The 17,882-nt window shown below is 40.1% G+C and overlaps 1 protein-coding gene across 1 annotated transcript in view; it reads left to right on the plus strand.

The window, feature by feature from the left end:
- The first annotated feature begins 1,818 nt into the window (after positions 1-1,818).
- The window catches only part of NDP (norrin cystine knot growth factor NDP), an 85,777-nt gene continuing 69,713 nt past the window's right edge, over positions 1,819-17,882 (plus strand). Inside the window, exon 1 of the mRNA XM_056858668.1 lies at positions 1,819-2,032. The gene's annotated coding sequence lies outside the window, so the exon portion shown is untranslated. The remainder of the gene's footprint in view (positions 2,033-17,882) is intronic.

The following is a 17,882-nucleotide window of genomic DNA, read 5'->3' on the forward strand; positions in this document are numbered from 1 at the left end:
TTAAATAATATTGATGTTGGAGACAAATGGTAAATCAGATGGACAACTAATTTTGGTTTAGATAAAATGCTCAAAGGCAGTGATGAAGCTAATTATTCTGCTTGTCTCACTGAATTGTGATTTAAAATATTGTATCTATAGCATGGTTATTTCATTGACTCTTCTGTTGGACATATTTTCGGTGTAAAGAATAGAAAAAATGATGAAAATATGGTTATTTTTTCTGAATTTACATCTTTTAAAATTTGATTAGCACTGTAATATAGGACCCTGCAGTTAGGGTCTAATGAAAATTGCTATAAGCTGAGGTTCTGTGTTACATCTTTTAGCAGGTATCCACTACAGAATCAATGACCTGTCTATCAGTGACTGTGGCAGGGGATTGCAGATTTTATTTAACCTTGCTAAGGTAATGAAATAATGTGCCAATATGAAACAAATGAAGAAGTTAAACATTTAATAAGGTGGGAAAAGTGGCTCAGATTCAGGTTAACCCAGTCTAAAACCCAAGTGGACTGCTTGCTTTGCACCCAGCCAAATCTGACAGTACAGTGCATCAAGCCAAAGAATGTTTCCTTTGTTGTGTTCATGATGCTTACTCATCTACAAGCCATTCCCCTTTTAGAGGAGTCTATTTTTACAGCATAATTTCCATTTGTCTTTTGATCTTTTACCACATAAAAGGCTCTGATATTAACAACACTGCCCAAGCCTAAAGAGAGAGAGACTGTGACAGCATCAGCTCAGGACTCCTGCCCACTTGGGGGGTCAGGGCTGCTGTTCAGATGGCACTTCTGAATACTAAGATGTACTCTCCACTCTTTGGCCAAGTGTACACTTTTGTTTTTAATTAGCTAGATGGCTGTCTTGTTGTTTGTGTGCTGCCATTAATCATCTAAATTACAGAAATCTATGGAGGAATCTCAAGGACCGTGGTGACAGAGCAAAGCATATTCCTTCTGCTATGAATCTAGTGGGAGTAAAGAACATATTTTTACATTTACTATAAAGTGAAGTGAAATTCAGTATCTGTGGTTTGGTTATACTGGAAATGTATTGTTAACATTATGTCTGATAAATATAGTGTAAGCAAAGAGAATTGAAAGTATGAACCCAATTTAAGTATGCAGATGGGGGTTATGATAGAAACAAATGTTTGTAGGTAAACAGACACATTCAGTGGATTTCCTTTGTCTCTCTGATCTTAAAGACAGAGCATGCTGGCTTAAAGCAGATTTCCAAACTGGTAGGGGGAAAAACATTTTGCAGTGCTAAATGCATGCCAATCTGTTCCGTTTGATAGTTGGGACAATACAATGCAACCTGTCTGAGCAACTGCAATAAATCAGCACACCTCACATATAAGATAAATGTAGCATCAGTCATTCCAGCAGGCTGCTCAGACAGTCATCTTACCAGTGAAGGAAGCTACAGGCTTACCAGTGAATGGGAGTGAACTTTGTCTGAAGGAAGTTACAAAGCATAAGTTCTCACAAAACATATTTCCTTTTAATGATGTGTTGCAAATTGTTAGCAGAACTGTAATGAGCATGTGCCCAATCAAAATGTGCATGGCATTTAGGTCAGAATTAAGTTTAGAACCTGAACTCCACTGCCTTTTTATGCTATGACACATCCCAAATTTCACTTTATTTGCATCCATTTTTTCAGCTGTCCAATGAGAAGACTCTGCATAAGAGAGCTTGACTTGTGGTGTTCAGTGATTTCTCAGATAACAAGAGCTTCACATTTCGGTGGAATTCCCATTTGCCTGTGAGCTGCTGCTGCCGCTAGCCTGATTGATATATGACTGCAATGGCACTTTTCCATTTGACATTCTCTCTCTCCCTCTCTCTCTCTGACTCTCTCTCTTGCTTAAACAACAGCCCTAACTTTTGTGTGTTGCAAATATAAAAGGGAAGCCATGTGACAGAGGGACAGAAGAACAAAAGCATTTGGAAGTAACAAGACCTCTTTTAGCTCTCACAGTTTAGAAGTCCAAAAGGAGGTGGGAACAACACATTTTACAAAGGTAAGTCTGCATGAAATGAAAAGCTTTCTACAGAACATAAAATGTTTCATAAGCTTAATGTGAATTAATTTTCCTTTTGATTTGACAGTCCCATCATCTGTAATTAGCCTGTTTTATTGTTAATGCACATAGATTTAAAAATTGCCTAAGGGTTTGATACCTGTATCTTCTGATTACCAATGTGCCTTTAAGTTTAGTCTCTGCTCCAGATGCAAGTGTACAAGCAATGAGAAATCGGTGGTATTTCTCAAAATAGTTGCATTAAATTAATTTATTCTGAAAAAATACACAACATGCTGGCTTCTTGTGGCATTAAGCTGGCACTTATTTATAGTTGATCGAACTAGAAGGGGAAATGTTAGTGAATTCTGAAAAGCCTTAGGGTATTTTCAGTACTGTCTTTGTCCTGTTAAAGTGGGATTTTAGGAGCACAGGCAAAGCTTCTTGTTTAAAAGGGAGACGTTTACTCTCTCTCTCTCTCTCTCTCTCTCTCTCTCTCTCGGAATTTATGTATGCTGATCCTTTGCCAGCCATCTCTGGAAGTGCTTAGAACAGTTTGAAATGATAAGCAATATTTATTTGTAGCTTTGTGGGTCACCCTTAAGAAGGAATGGCTTTTTGCTTTTATTTGGGGGGGGGGCGGTGGTTCTTTTTTCTTTACCTTGTTTATCCCAACCCCTGGGAAGTTTTGCTATGGAGCGCACAGCACTGGTTATGGATTAGGATGGATTTAATATGTGCCTTTGATTGGCTCAAACCTGTGAGGAAATCCACTGTGTTTGTCTTGGCTACAGTTCAGAGGAGATATATTGAGCAGCCGGTGGGCTTACCCCTTCAGCACAACCAGTAATGCACCGTGGATATCTGTTTGGCAGATCAAGCCAAAGGATGCTTGGGCAAGGGGCACAGCTTTCAGAAACAATCTGCAAGGCCTCCAACATGCTCCTTTCAAGAAGTTTCTGCTGCTCTAAAACCATTATTTTGCTTTTGATTAAATTGTTTCCCTTAAGAGTACTGTCACCATGGGAGACAGAAATGTAACAGGGCTTTAAGACAAGTATAATTGTGATGTGAATATTAATGCATGAGATGTAATGGGTCTGCTTAGAAGGAGGTGATTACGGAAGAGAAATCCCCAAATGAATCTTTATTAAAAACACGCAGCAACACCCTGATACAGGGGTGAATGTAATAGTGGACTGGAGCAAGATAGTGCTGGAGCAAGAACTCAAGAATAATTAATAGCAATACATATGGTGGTGGCGTCACAAATAGGCTCGTGACTCTTTCACCTTAAGCCTTCAAACAATTGGAATTGGTTGGAAGAGCATGGGCAAGAAAATGTTTTCTAAAGGCTGCATTTGCATTCAAGAGAGCTGGGCTGTCCTGCCAGTTTGCCTATGAGCCAGAATAATAATCTAGGTTCAGAAATGGAGTTAACTCCTCCAGCACAGTTTCCTTTTCAGTATGCATAGGCAAAGTGGCATACCTTTACAGAAAGTGACAACAGATTGCTTGAAAGACACCCCCTACCTCGCAGCACATATCAGTTATCAAATGTAGTACTTGTACCTGAGCTGTGCAGTTCATAGCAAAGCAACCAAAGAGAATGGATAGCCTATATGTGCTAAAAAAAGAACTGCAAGAAGATGGTTTGAATTTGAGCGACAACATCTTAGTGCTGGTCTTCTAATGAGAGCAACCAAAAAGCATAATAGGATCACTTAATGGAGGGGCATTTTCATTGCATTACTCCCCTTCCCCCATACACATACTTGTAGTTTATTTGTTCTAGAACAAATTGGTCCAGAGTACCTGCCTTTGAATGAAGTTACAGAGATGGGTGTACTCAAAACTAACTGTTCGGATATGGGTAGAAGCATGCTGAAAACCTTCAGAGAACTCATGCAGCTCAGATATCTTCACACATGTGCTTGGAAAGGCAGGAAATCTCAACCACCGTCATCATTATATGTTTATTTAGATAAAGGAGAGGAGAAAATTGCATCTAATATATGGGTTGTAATAAGTACCTTCCTATAGTCCCACTGAAGGGTCTACAGGGTAGAGAGTCAAAGCACAGGTAAGGGGGAATTGCTTGTCTCTCTCATGCCTCAGAAGTTGTTTTATGAGGTGTTTGTGTGATATATGTTTATATTTAGCTTAACTCTGCATGGGCGGTTGAGGGGTATGGCATCAAGTATTCCTCATGTTGTGTCCGAAATTATGCGTGCCACCATCTAAATGTAGACAGTTTGGCATTTCTACCATGATTATTAAGAATGTGCTACGTGAGCCACATGGTATTTCAAAAGCACTCTTAATGGATGGGGACCAATGTAATAGTAGTAAGTAATAATAAATAGATAATGCTGCATATGTTTATAGTGTTTCAGTGTTCAAGGCCTTTTACAGATGTTACACAGTAGCCCTTTAAGGCCGATCATCATTAATATCCCTCTCTTGCATTTGAGAGAGGTGTAAGCTCTGTGCTCGTTGGCAAATCCATAAACAGATTCCATAGGCAGGAAATCCTAAGAAAGCTGGTTTATTTGGAAATATACAACAAGTTGCAGAAGCCAGAAAACTAGGAGGACTCTAATGGGGGTGCTGTCTACAGAGGATCGTATATATAGAAGAAAGGCTACAAAGTCAGGCCACTCTGGTTGCTAGGGCAACCCTTCAGTTCCCACAGAAGTTAGACAACACATACAACTCTCAAAACATTAGCACGACAGCATAACAGTTGCGACCTGGGATTAGCACCTGGCCAAACCACAGTACTCCGTTCTCAGGCCAGGCCGGTCCTGACAAGAGGGGAGATTGATACCATGTGGCTTGCCTAAGGCTGCCCTGTGTGGCAAAGGGAAGGACCTCCTGAATCATATCATTTGAGCTATTCTCATCTCTTAAACTGGTATATGTCATTCAAAGAATGGTTTCTGAAAATGCACTTGTGTAGGAAACATCAGTCAGAGCACCCCTTTACCTATGAGAATATTATCTCTGCTTCTCAAAGAAGCAGGGCTGTATGTACAAGTTCTGCAGGTATGAACTGAGTACTGTGCGTGCAGAATACAACATATCTATTTTTTTTAAAAAGAAAAAGGCATGTTTCTAGCCATTGCGTCCAAGACAGGCATACAAATATTTGTGTAGGCAATGCAAAGGGAAATCTCAGAGGAAGCATAGTGGAGCAGATTTTCAGATAAAGATCCTTGCCTATCCCTCTGATTAGCGGAAGCAGAATAAATTATGCAAAATAAGGAGAGTTGTTTAGTATGCTTAGCTTGCCAGGTTGCAGAATCCCATGTGCTTCGATTCTGAATTCTTGGTGCAGAATTTTGGTGTAGCATGAAATATGATTCAATGGTGAAAAGTCAAAGGTTGTTTTACATTCAGGTATCGTGTCTACCATGTTGGAGTACTATTCAAGCTATTACAAGCAATTCAAGCTAACTGCCACTAATACAATGCAATTTGCACATTGTCAGCATGGGAATAGCTGGTCTTCCAGCTTTGGAAAAACAGTCTCTGATGTTCTCTGCTAGACCAAGGTTTAGGCTGTTCTGTCTCTGATGGAGGTCCTGCAACTGTAAGCAAAGGCCATGATGTAGCACTGGAAAACATTAACCCTCACTCTCCTTTTCTCAACCACATCTGTGCCATGTGGAGATTCCTCAGAGCTTTGTGAGGAATCAGGTTTTAAGATATCCTTCCTCTTTTTCCTATCCTACAATACATGGGCCGTGTGAGTGTGTAAAATGCTGTCAAGTTGCAGCCAATTCATGGCAATCCCAGCAAGGGGTAGGGTTGCCAGGTCCCTCTTTGCCACCAGCGGGAGATTTTTGGGGCAGAGCCTGAGGAGGGTGGGGTTTGGGGAGGGGAGGGACTTCAATGCCATAGAGTTCAATTGCCAAAGTGGCCATTTTCTCCAGGGGAACTCATCTCTATCGGCTGGAGATCAGTCGTAATAGCAGGAGATCTCCAGCTACTACCTGATGGTTGGCAACCCTAGCAAGGGGCTTTCAAGGCAAGTGATTAGGCAGAGGTGGTTTGCCATTGCTTTCCTCTGCAGAATCTTCCTTGGAGGTCTCCCTTCCATGTACCAACCCTGCTTAGCTTCCAAGATCTGATGAGATCAGTCTATACCACACTGCCTTCCCTCCCCAATACGTGGCTAGGCATAGGCTAATAAACTTGCAATATTATCCTGGTTTCTCTTTTGCCTGGCACCTCAGGAAACTTCCTTCCTTTCTTGGATCCTAGTGAGCATTAACCATGTGAGTATCTCCAACCTCTGTCCTAGGTTCCATGTACACAAGAGTAGGACAATCAAAGCTGAATTTTACACCTTGGTGACTTGGACATGGGTGGAACTGAGTGGGGTGTACTTCCTCTTGTTGGGGATAAGGTGGAAGATAAATAAATCCATCACAGTTTTCATTGTGTGTGTGTGTGTGTGTGTGTGTGTGTGTGTGTGTGTGTGTGTGAAAACATGAAAAAAGATCCTCTGGGGAGCTTGACAGAGGGCAATTAGGGGCAAAATATTCCTTCTCTGAAGGATAATTTGTCACAGCACAGTTGTGCCGGACGATGGAGAACACAGTTGTGTTGGACGATGGAGAATACAGCAATAGCTTTAAAAAAAAGCAGCAATTTTTTTTTTAAAGCAGCAGTGCTGTTTTTATACACAGAGGGAACAAGGCAGATCATACCAGGAGTGCAGGTAGCACAGTGATCTTACAGGCACAAATTTGGAAAGCCATGGCTGAGGCGGTGTATGAAACACATTCAGAAGTATCAAAGGGAAACTAGTTGCAGAGCTACCCTCTTCCATTCTGGAGTTCATTACAGAGAGAGGCATCACAGTAAACAGTGACCAGATTGTCCTTCATTGGAGGAACACACACATGGATCTGTACAGCACCTTTTGGCTCTATCTGGGGTTCCCAACATGGTTCCCAGCCATTTTAAAACAATGTAAAACATTTTAAAGTAATGTAAGGACACAATAAAAGCCTAGCATCATTATGATGCTGTTATTAGTCAATCAGACCAAAGACCTTCTGAAGCAGAAATGTATTGTATTGAATTTCGTCCAGAAGACCTGAAGAAACAATGCCAACTTTAGCTTCCATGGAGGGAGTTCTGTAACTTGGAACTAGCATTTGAAAAAAACTCTCCCATTAGGATAGGATTTTTGTGTGTGGCAAAGATCTTATGTCTTTCATGCATGCATGGCAGGAGTGAACCTCCATGTTCAGAGGCAGTACACCTCAGAATTTCAGTTGTTGGGGAAGGGCAGTTGCCTTCATACATTGCATATAAGCTTGCCAAAGGCTGCTCTGTTGCAATCAGAATGCTGTGCTAGTTGGACTTTTTGATGTAATTCATAAGGCTCTTCCTACATTCTTCTGACAATATGGTATCCATGCCAGTTGTCAGTCAGTTTTCCTGGCCAGAGCCCCTCCAGGTGGGGATCACTATGAAGCAATCTGTGCATTGTCAATCTTGTAAAATAGTCCAAGTTGAAGGAAAATGTTTCCTTACTCTCTTCATGTCAAAATCGGAGTTTTGTCTTAAAGGACCAAAGTATGGCTAATATCCTTTAAAATGTTTCAGCGTGGTGCCAGCATGGTGTAGTGGTTAAGAGCAGTGGTTTGGAGCGGTGGAGTCTGGTCTGGAGAACCGGATTTGATTCCCCACTCCTCCACATGAGCGGCGGAGGCTAATCTGGTGAACTGGATTTGTTTCCCCACTCCTACACACGTCACGAAGCCAGCTGGGTGACCTTGGACTAGTCACACTCTCTCAGCCCCACCTACCTCACAGGGTGTCTGTTGTGGGGAGGGGAAGGTGATTGTGAGCCGGCTTGATTCTGCCTTAAGTGGTAGAGAAAGTCGGCATATAAAAACCAACTCTTCTTCTTCTGTTTCAGATATCCTCATCTGGTTTGATTTGAGTTTGTACTTTCCATTAAAATATTTGCTGTGCCACCAAGCTGTCAGTTAAAGTAAAATCTTGTGGAAGCAAGTTCCATGCTGATTTTCAGTTGACTGCCTCTTACCATGGCACTGACTATTCCCTTGTTCTTGTAACCCAAAACAGGATGGCTAAAATACTTTGATCCAGCATGTCTGTTTGGGTTGCTACTTTGTGTGTAGCTGTTTATGGGATTTATAGCCTATATGTTAACTTCCATAATAAAATATAGGTAGGATTGTATGAGCTCATTTGCCCAGGTTCCCTGCATGTGGAGCATGTTGATGTCTCACAATTTTATACACACATAGGAACAGAGAGAGAAAGATAAATAGAGAGAGAAAGAGAGAGAGAGATGCTGTTGCCTGGTCTGACTTAGGATCAGCTGTTATTTCCTTTTTATATGTGTCAGTGTGGAACATATTAAAATTTCTCAGTAACGGTATGCATGGAATCCCTCTGATGCCCCACCTCTAACTTAGCCGAACAATAAAAGCAAGGTTGTAGTAAGCCTTTGAGCAGCTGGTTGTCTATATATTCTCTCTTTTTTCACATAATCTAATTCAGAATAGAATTCGGGTAGTATTGGCACTACCACTTCCAAGCCACACCAGCTCTTGTTCTGTTTGCTGGAATTTCATTGTCTTGCTTGTCTGATCACGGTGCTTTACGAACAACAAACGATGTATTCTTTCTTCTGGATGTTCTCACCATTTGTCCATCAAATGCTCAGGCCAGCTGATACTAAGGAGACTCTGAGCCACTAGGAATTCCACTATATCAATATTATTCTAGTGACAAAAAAATCAATCATTGTTAGGGAGTCTGCTGATAAAGTTTTCATGCTTATTATAACTGAGCTATAATCCACTTTGGCGTGGCAACATCGAGGGAGGGAGGCTTGTGTTGCCCTTTAGTACATGCAAGTTTAGAATTGGAGTTAATGCTCAGAGTCTGGTTTGGCAAAGGTTAAGCATACCATGACAGTGACATGCACACCACTGCCATGGCACTGAGGCTCAGACTGCACGGGACATCATTCTTGTCACAAAAAATGAATTGGTACCTCAGGACTTTCATCTGTTTTCATTCAGTCCTTCTTTCAAGGAAACTGTCAACTTGCCTGAATTAATTCCAGCTAAGAAATGAAAGGACATTACCCCAAGTGTGATGCTGTGCAATCATGGTGTTCTTTTAATTTTTTTAAAAAAATTCTATCTTCAATGTAATTCCCAGATGATCCTCAAGAAAAAAATTGTTTCCCAGGTGAAAATAAATTATTAAAAATCCAATTAACAATTTTGCTTTTAGGTGTGTTGCTACCTGCTATTCCCTGGAAGCTTTAAAAAAAAGGATTGCAACTTTTCTGGTGGAAATATTACTTAATAAATAGAACAAAAAGTTTAAAAATATATATAAGTAAAATTTGACTACCCTCCTCACTGATACAAACATTGACTCACTGTCAAGTGGCTATTTTCACAGCGAAGTATGTATTTTGATTCCTTAATAACATTGTGTGTGTAAAGTGCTGTCAAGTCTGAGCCAATTTATGGTGACCCCAGCAGGGGGGTTTCAAGGTGAGTGATTAAGCAGAGATGGTTTGCTATTGGATTCCTCCGCAAATTCTTTCTTGGTGGTCTCCCATCCAAGTATCAACCCTGCATAGCTTTCAAGGTTTGACAAGATCAGGGCATACTATACCATTCCACATCCCATTAACATTATTTAACTTAAATGAATGATTATTTACTCAACATTTGGAGCATTCAAAGACACACACACCCTTCATCCTGAATCTCAGATTGCACAGAGTAATTTATTATGTCTATTTATTATTTGCTGAGTGCCCCTGAGTGCTGTGTCCATAGGACCCAAAATCATTACTGAGCAGTTTAGTGGCTAGAGTGCCAGATTAGGATATGGGAGACCCAAGTTTATATCCTGAGACTGCCAAGAAGCTTATTTGGTGACCTTGAGCCAGTTGCACACTCTCAACGTAACCTCAATCTCATAGTTGTTGGGAGGAAAAAGTGGGGAAAGTGAGAACCATATAGTTCCTTGAAATAAGAGCTAGATAAAAATGTATTAGCTAGATAGGTATGTTTACCAGATACCAAGCCTTCAGAATATTCATGTATATACCTTTTTGCACACAAGTGCATGTAGATATTTGGTGTGTGAGCAAATGGTGCACAGGTGCATATGCCTGATTGCCAAACAGAACAGAATAACATTTCAGATGCCAATCCGGAAGAACAAACCTCCTAAGGAAGGTTGCAGGCATGGCTTTTACTGGTCCACATATATTTTTACAAATTTTAAAAAACTGATCTATAAACTGCTTCTTAAAATCTGGGAGCTGAGTTTATCATTGTTGGCACCTCAGCACTAGGCAATGACAGCACTAGTTAGTGACCCCACTGAGAAGCAGAACTAGCTCCTGGGCTGTAATAGAAGTGATTCTATTCACATCTCTTAGGAGTCTATTCTATTCACATCTCTTAGGAGTCTATTCAAAGATTCCTGGCAGCATACAAAAAAAAACCCCAGTAAATAAAACCACCCTTTTGTCCACTAATGGTTTCCTTTGGGAGTGTGAAAACATTTTTTTTAATGTTTCTGTTCACTAGGCATGTGTCAGCCAATGTGCCTCATTCCTACTGGGAGGACCATCCCTTCCATTTTGGATTTAGCTGGAGGACAGTTATTGCCTAAAATATTCCTGCAAATGAACTCAGCCTCCAGATTGAAGAGTTTAGGATTCTTATCATACTCTTTATCTTAGCAAAATCTGTTACTCCCCATCCTGGTGGTAACTAGTGCAGTATAGCTAGTGAATCGTCTCTGTATTTTTCCTGATTAGATTTTAATTCCTCATAATTAAACTTCACCCTGCATTTCATGGTTTCTAGACCCTGGTATTTTGGGTCTCCCCACCTTCCTACATAAAATTAGTGCAAAGTTAAGATTCACCCATAGTGTCTGAAGAAGGGGCCTCTAGACCATGAAAGCTTATGCTAGAATAAAATTTGGATAGTTTTTCCCTGGATGCTACAAGACTCATGTTTATTTTTGAAATCAGTTAATTTCACTGATCTCAATGATGTTCCATAATTAATTGTCATTCCACTTTTTTCTCCAAAGAAAATAGTTGCAGCTGCCAACAAAGGTAGGTTCTGGTAGCTTGGAAAAGCTTCCAATGACCAAAAAATTCATCTCATCAATAAATTTCTGACTCTTTGATTTTAGTTTTAAAATGCCACCTATCATCTCACATTTGAGGAGACCAAAGGTTCCTGCATTAGAACAAAATGATAGTTAACTGCTATTTTAGGATGGGATTTTATTCCTGATAGTTAATAAACTGATGATCTATTTGCTCAGATTCTTGTGCATTCTGATGGTTGATGGTGCTAAGGTGCAGAATCAGACTGAAGCTTCAGGTCAAGGGGGATGCCTGAAGAATGATAGACTTGCAAACTCATAGAAGTCTAGACTGGGCATTTTTTATTCTGGTTCCCTTTTATTTGGAGGGCTAATTGTGGAACCGGCATGGGCTATGCAGTCTATGAAGGCCTCCTCCACTTCTGACACCTGGTGATTCCTTTGCAAGGTGAATGCCTGACAGATAGTATAGCTGTACGGATGCACTCCATGAAGTTTACCAAAATTCATAAGAGAGGTCTCAGCCAAGTCTTGATTGAGAACAGAGCATCCTGTCTTTTCCCTTTGTTGTGTAAATGGGGTTTGTTTGCCATCTCAGGGCCTCTTCACACTTTTCTACATGCAAGATACTTATCTGAAAGAAGGAATAAGAAGTCTACATGTAGATAAATCAATAATGAGCAACAGGGGCTGTCTTAGTGATTCTGGGCCTGTGCAAAAGTCCAGGATGGTACTCCAGAATCACTAACACCTCACTGTCACCCCACCTCCAAGTCCAAACAAGGGGTGGTCCTTGTCCCAGGCAAGGTGGATGGGAGCTATTGCCAGAAGCCAACTGCTCAAGCTCCAAACAGGGCAGGTGCAAGTGGTGGCAGAAGCCCGCTCTTCTTCTTTCCCCCTTCTTTCTGGGATGGATTTTGAGTGGTCAGCCCACCCCACAAGTGCATGTCCTAGGAAACCTGCCCTTGTTGTCTGCCCCAATGAGCAACAATCTTGCACACAAATTTCTCATTTTCTTGGCAATTTAGTGCATACGTACAGGGCCTCAGTATACACTACAACTGACAAACAGGTTTCCTGAAAATTCCCACACACCAGACAGTGTTCAAAGATGCAAGTTTCCAACACCGATAGATGTTACACGAAGCTGCTGCCTCTTGTGAACTCTCTGTGGTGAATACCAATATTCAATATGTTTGAATACAAATAATTGGCATTGGGGTCCAATATCATAATAACTATTTATGAAGTATTTCATAGAATCATAGAGTTGGAAGGGGCCAAACAGGCCATCTAGTCCAACCCCCTGCTTAATGCAGGATCAGCCTAGTGCATCACTGACAAGTGCTTGTTCAGCCTCTGATTAAACACTGCCAGTGAGGGGGAGCTCACCTCCTCCCTAGGTAACTGATTCCACTGTAGAATACCTCTTACTGAAAACATGTTTTCCTAATATCCAGCCGGTATCTTTCCGCCCAGGAGCCCCGTGGCGCAGAGTGGTAAGCTGCAGTACTGCAGTCCAAGCTTTGCTCATGACCTGAGTTAGATCCCGATGGAAGGCGGTTTCAGGTAAATACCTTTGGGTCTTTCCAGCTTGAGAAGGTCCTCCAGCCACGTTTTCACTGGAATAATCTATCTCGGAGCACCAGAAGACTGCAAGGAAATATACTTGCTGCTTTTCAACGTACCCTATATCTAAGACCCAGCACCACCGAGATCGGAGAGGACAGACTAAATAGTTGGACGGGAAGTGCGTTTCCCTCGTGCAACTACAAAATATCTCCTACAACCCAGGATCATAGAGAGGAGACGACGGAAGATCCAAGAACCAACAACATCCTGTCTACTTCCTTCTTCACTGCCGAGCTAGAGCGTCACTAAAACTTGATGGTTTGTTGAAACTTTAAGTTTCATTCTCATTATAACTGGAACAATTTAAACTGATTAAAGTTGGCGAAAATACAAAGTAAACAGAACTAGGCCCTGCTTTTTCATTTGAAAGACAAATGTTAAGGATATAAGTTTTGACTTTGTTAAAGACTGGATTTTTAAGCATCACTTCTCTTGTAATATCAAAATTTCTGGAACACTTTTTAAAAAACAAATATGGATAAGATGGAAAAAATACAGGGAATGCTAGCAAAACAACAGGATCTGATAAGTAAACAACAAGAAAAAATGTCACATCAATTGACTCAATTAACTGGCATGTTTTTTTTAAAATAAATTTTTGTTTTTTTTAAACTATAAATTCTTCATAATTTTAACAACAATGTAAAAATAATATCACAATCACAATTACATTAATTGTTGTCTTGATTACCATTAAACATAAAAAATAAATCAACTTCCCCATCACCTCCATCTACCTCTTAATGAAGTGTTATTATCCTTCGTTAACATATTCTGATCCTAGTATTAATCTCATTCTAAAGTTTCATGTTATATAAAATTTTACATTCTGGATCAGAGTAAAAAGTAACCTTCCATTTTCCCCAGATCTTATACATTATCGCAATGATTCCTTCAATTCTCCCCTTTTCCCTAGTTTCTCCAACTCCACCAGTTCTAACATTTAAATGATTTAATCTCTTTATTCTGAAACCTTTGTCCCTTTCCATTTGGCTGCATAAGATAATCTTGCAGCCATTATAACATAAATTTAATCATACTAAACAACATCCTCTCCAATATTTTAGGGATATTTCCTGTTTAATCGATCTTATTTCATTGTAAATCATATCCCAAATCCATATCACAAGTCCACCCCTTATAAAAAAGAAGGAGAAAAAACCAATGTCCTTAGTACATTCCAACATTTTCCTTAAAGTAATAATCACATTAATTCCATTATATCTTTATATCACATTGATAGTCTACATAAGGAGGACTTGTTTACATAATCCCAAAATGATGTCTAAATCTTAATTCCACTACATCGTTAATAGCCATGCCACCCATCCACACTGTCAAAGCCTTCCAATCCAGCAATCATATTTAAATCAGTCCTTTAACCATGGTCTAATACTTCCTTCTGGAACTGAAATAAGTCAGTCAGGTATGGGAACAGGATTTCTTTATTCTCTCTCATTTCCTCAGGCAGGATGCGTATCCAGAAATAATTCTTTCTGGGCTTCATCTCCATCATGGCTTCAATCTGTTTTCCTTGACCTGCTCTCTTCTTCCTTATATCCACACGTCCTTCCATGACTTTTTTAGATAAAAAGTCCATTTCTTGTATGTCTGATCTCTTTGTCACCAGCTGGTTACCTTCTTGGACTTCTGTCTTCTTCTTTGTATCCTTGTATTCTTCCATGATTTTTTGGACAGAAGAATCCATTACTTGTATGTCTGTATTTGTGGACATCATTTGAATTTTCATGACTTTATGTCTTCTGTAACCAGATCCAACTTCTGATTACATGCCTGTGATGATTGGTCAAGAGTCATCATCATTGAAATCAGTTGAGCCATCTGTGTTGATATCTGTTTTAATTGTTTAATTGTCGCCTCAGAATGTTTAGCAAGCATGTCCTGTACTTTTTTTTCCATGGTTAAATTCTGTAAAGTTTCCTTTAATTTCATAAAGGCAGGGCTATGCCAGATCAGGGAGAGGTTCCAGACATTTACATATGTAACTTAGTTAAGAAATTGATGGTCATCTAGCAGGAGTCTATTACATGTAGTTGATAGAGAATATTTCATTGACCAGCTTAATATCTTTTTCGGGTTGAAGAAATGAGTAGTTAGGCTTAAAATAACTTTTTAAAGTTGAAAATACCAACGAGTTTTACCAGACGCTCTAGATCGGCAGAACCAGGAAGTATTCCAGGAGTTGCCTCATCGCGGACCTTCTATCGTCTCTTCTCTATGGTTGTTACCTTCAGGAATGGTTTTGGTGTAACACGAGTAAGATGAATTTCCTGTCCTACGACCTTCTTCCTGTTGATTTGCTTGTAGAACAATAGAGAGGGGTATTGAGTGAAGCACAGAGTCTTCCGGTCAAGAAATCCTCTTTGTTATAAAACGTGGCTGGAGGACCTTTTTTACCCCGAGCAAATTCTCAAAGGTTTCTCCCTCCCCTTCCTTTAAGAACGCGTCGGATTGGCAGATCTTACGTCAATCATTCAAGCTCGTTGTTTTAGTTTAAGTTGATCAATTTGATAAGGCTCCTACTGCTTTGTCTGATGGATCTCATGCAGCAAAATCATCCAGTTCAATTAAGGGAGGAAAACGGTTACCAGGAATGTTTTCTTCAACCCCGTTATTCGATAACGCCAGTGAAAAGCAAAGGATTCTTATCTACTCACTTGGGCGTCTGGAGGTGAGGTTTTAATCTTGATGTAGTCCTTATGATATTTATAAGGTGCTGGAGGGTAGAGTCTAATGCCGAAGTTGCACGCTGGCGATTTCAATCCCTTCGTGCCCACGGGATCAAACGTCTGAAACTCCGGGGGGCTTAATAAAGCTCCCTCGGAGTATTCAGGAGATCAAACCGCATATATGGCTGCAGGGAATTCCTGCTTCCCAGCCCACTTGCAAGAGCTGGATTGGGGTGCGGTAAAACACCCCAGATTACACGCAAACTTGGATTCCCCCCAGGAGCCTTTGGGAGGACGTGGCACTCAGCCCAGCGTCAGCACCTCAATTAACTGGCATGTTAACCATGTTAACTAACTCCAACCAATCTATTAACCAAAAACTGGACATTTTGACAAGTGACATGAAAAACATAAAATCACAAGTGACTATAATGAAAACGGATATGGGACAAATAGATTTATCAATAAAAAAGACAGTTGAAGAACAGAAAGAAATAAAGAAAAAACTGGAAACTCAAGATCAAGAAGAGATTATTAAAGACCAACTTGCTATGATGGAGATGAAAGTAAGAGAATCTAATATTCGCCTTCGCAATTTGCCGGAAGAACTAGGTGATACCAGAGAATCAATTATAAAATCATTGGCTGATCTAACTCAGATAAGTGAACAAGATTTGAACTATGCAATAAATAGAATATACAGAATCCCTTTACCATCCAGATTGGAAAAATCGAAGACCAGAGATGTTCTATGACAATAGGATGAAAGACATGATCATGCAAATCTTTTACGACAATCCTTTGTGAATGAAGGGAAACCCATTGATAATACTCAAGGATATCCCTCAACATTTCATGATGAAGAGAAACATGTATAAAGAGTTCACTGTGATACTGAAGAGGAATGGAATAAGATTTTCCTGGATATTTCTACAGGGACTTATTCTTACCTACAAAGGGGTCGGAATTACCATCATTTCACTGGAAGACACTGAAAAATTTCGGAAATGTTATGAACAAGATCTAATCAATATTATTCCAGAGCAGAAGCAAGAACAAGAAGAAGGGAAAGAAGCTCCATCTTTGAAACTTGGACAAAAAGGAACAGATATAAGAAACTCTAGAAGTGGTGGAAAAACTAAAATCCATGGCAAGAACAAATCCAAAAGACATCGTACAACCTATGGGTGAAAGAGAGACTCGGAGAGCTTACTATGGAATTTAATAAATAACCAACAAATTTAGTTATTATTGATTTAATCCTTTTACTTTAATGATAATTTTTGAAAATAACCTTTCTACTATTAATTTAAGTTAAAAGATAATATGTAACTGTTATATCTATTATAGTGATAGAAAATAGAATTGAAAATACAGTTTGGAATATCTTAGTAGGACTAGAATTTTAAATACAAAAGAGTGTATAAATTTATAGCAAGACGAAGGAAGATGAAGGGGAAGTCTTTTTATTACATTATATTTTCTTAATGATGAAAGAGCTTTAGGGAAGATGACTGGAGAAGGCACTGGCAAACCACCCCGTAAACAAAAGTCTGCCTCGTAAACGTCGGGATGTGACGTCACCCCATGGGTCAGGAATGACCCCGTGCTTGCACAGGGGACCTTTACCCTTTTTTACCTTTCCGCCTACAATTTAAACCCATTATTGCAAGTCCTATCCTCTGCTGCCAACAGGAACAGCTCCCTGCCGTCCTCTAAGTGTCAGCCCTTCAAATACTTAAAGAGAGCAATCATGTCCCCCCCTAAATCTCCTCTTCTCCAGATTAAACATTTCCAACTCCCTCAGCCTTTCCTCATAGGGGTTTCCAGCCCCCCTGATCATCCTCGTCACTCTCCGCTGCACCCGCTCAATTCTGTCCACATTCTTTTTGAAGTGAGGCCTTCAGAACTGCACACAATACTCAGGTGTGGCCTGACCAATGCAGTGTACAGCGGAACTATGACATATTGCGATTTGGATGTTTCGTTGATGCACCCCAAGATTGCATTAGCTTTTTTTTGTCACTGCACCACACTGGCTGCTCATATTTAACTTACGGTCCATACCCCAAGATCTTGTTCACACACACTGCTGCCCAGAAGTGTATCCCCCATCCAGTATGTGTGTCCCTCATTTTTGTTACCCAGATGAAGAATTCAGCACTTATCCTTGTTAAATTGCATCCTCTTCACATCCACCCACATTTCCAGTGTGTTTAGATCTCATTGAATTCTATCTCTATCTTCCAGTGTGTTCGCTGCTCCTCCCAATTTGGTAGGAAAAAACAATATACCTTCACGTTGAACATCGTAACAAGGAAACAACAAGATAGCTAATTGAACAACTTGGCTCTATTTGCCAATATACATTCTCA

This window comes from Euleptes europaea, chromosome 12 (genome assembly GCF_029931775.1).
Source record: "Euleptes europaea isolate rEulEur1 chromosome 12, rEulEur1.hap1, whole genome shotgun sequence".
In the NCBI taxonomy this organism is placed as follows: domain Eukaryota; kingdom Metazoa; phylum Chordata; class Lepidosauria; order Squamata; family Sphaerodactylidae; genus Euleptes; species Euleptes europaea.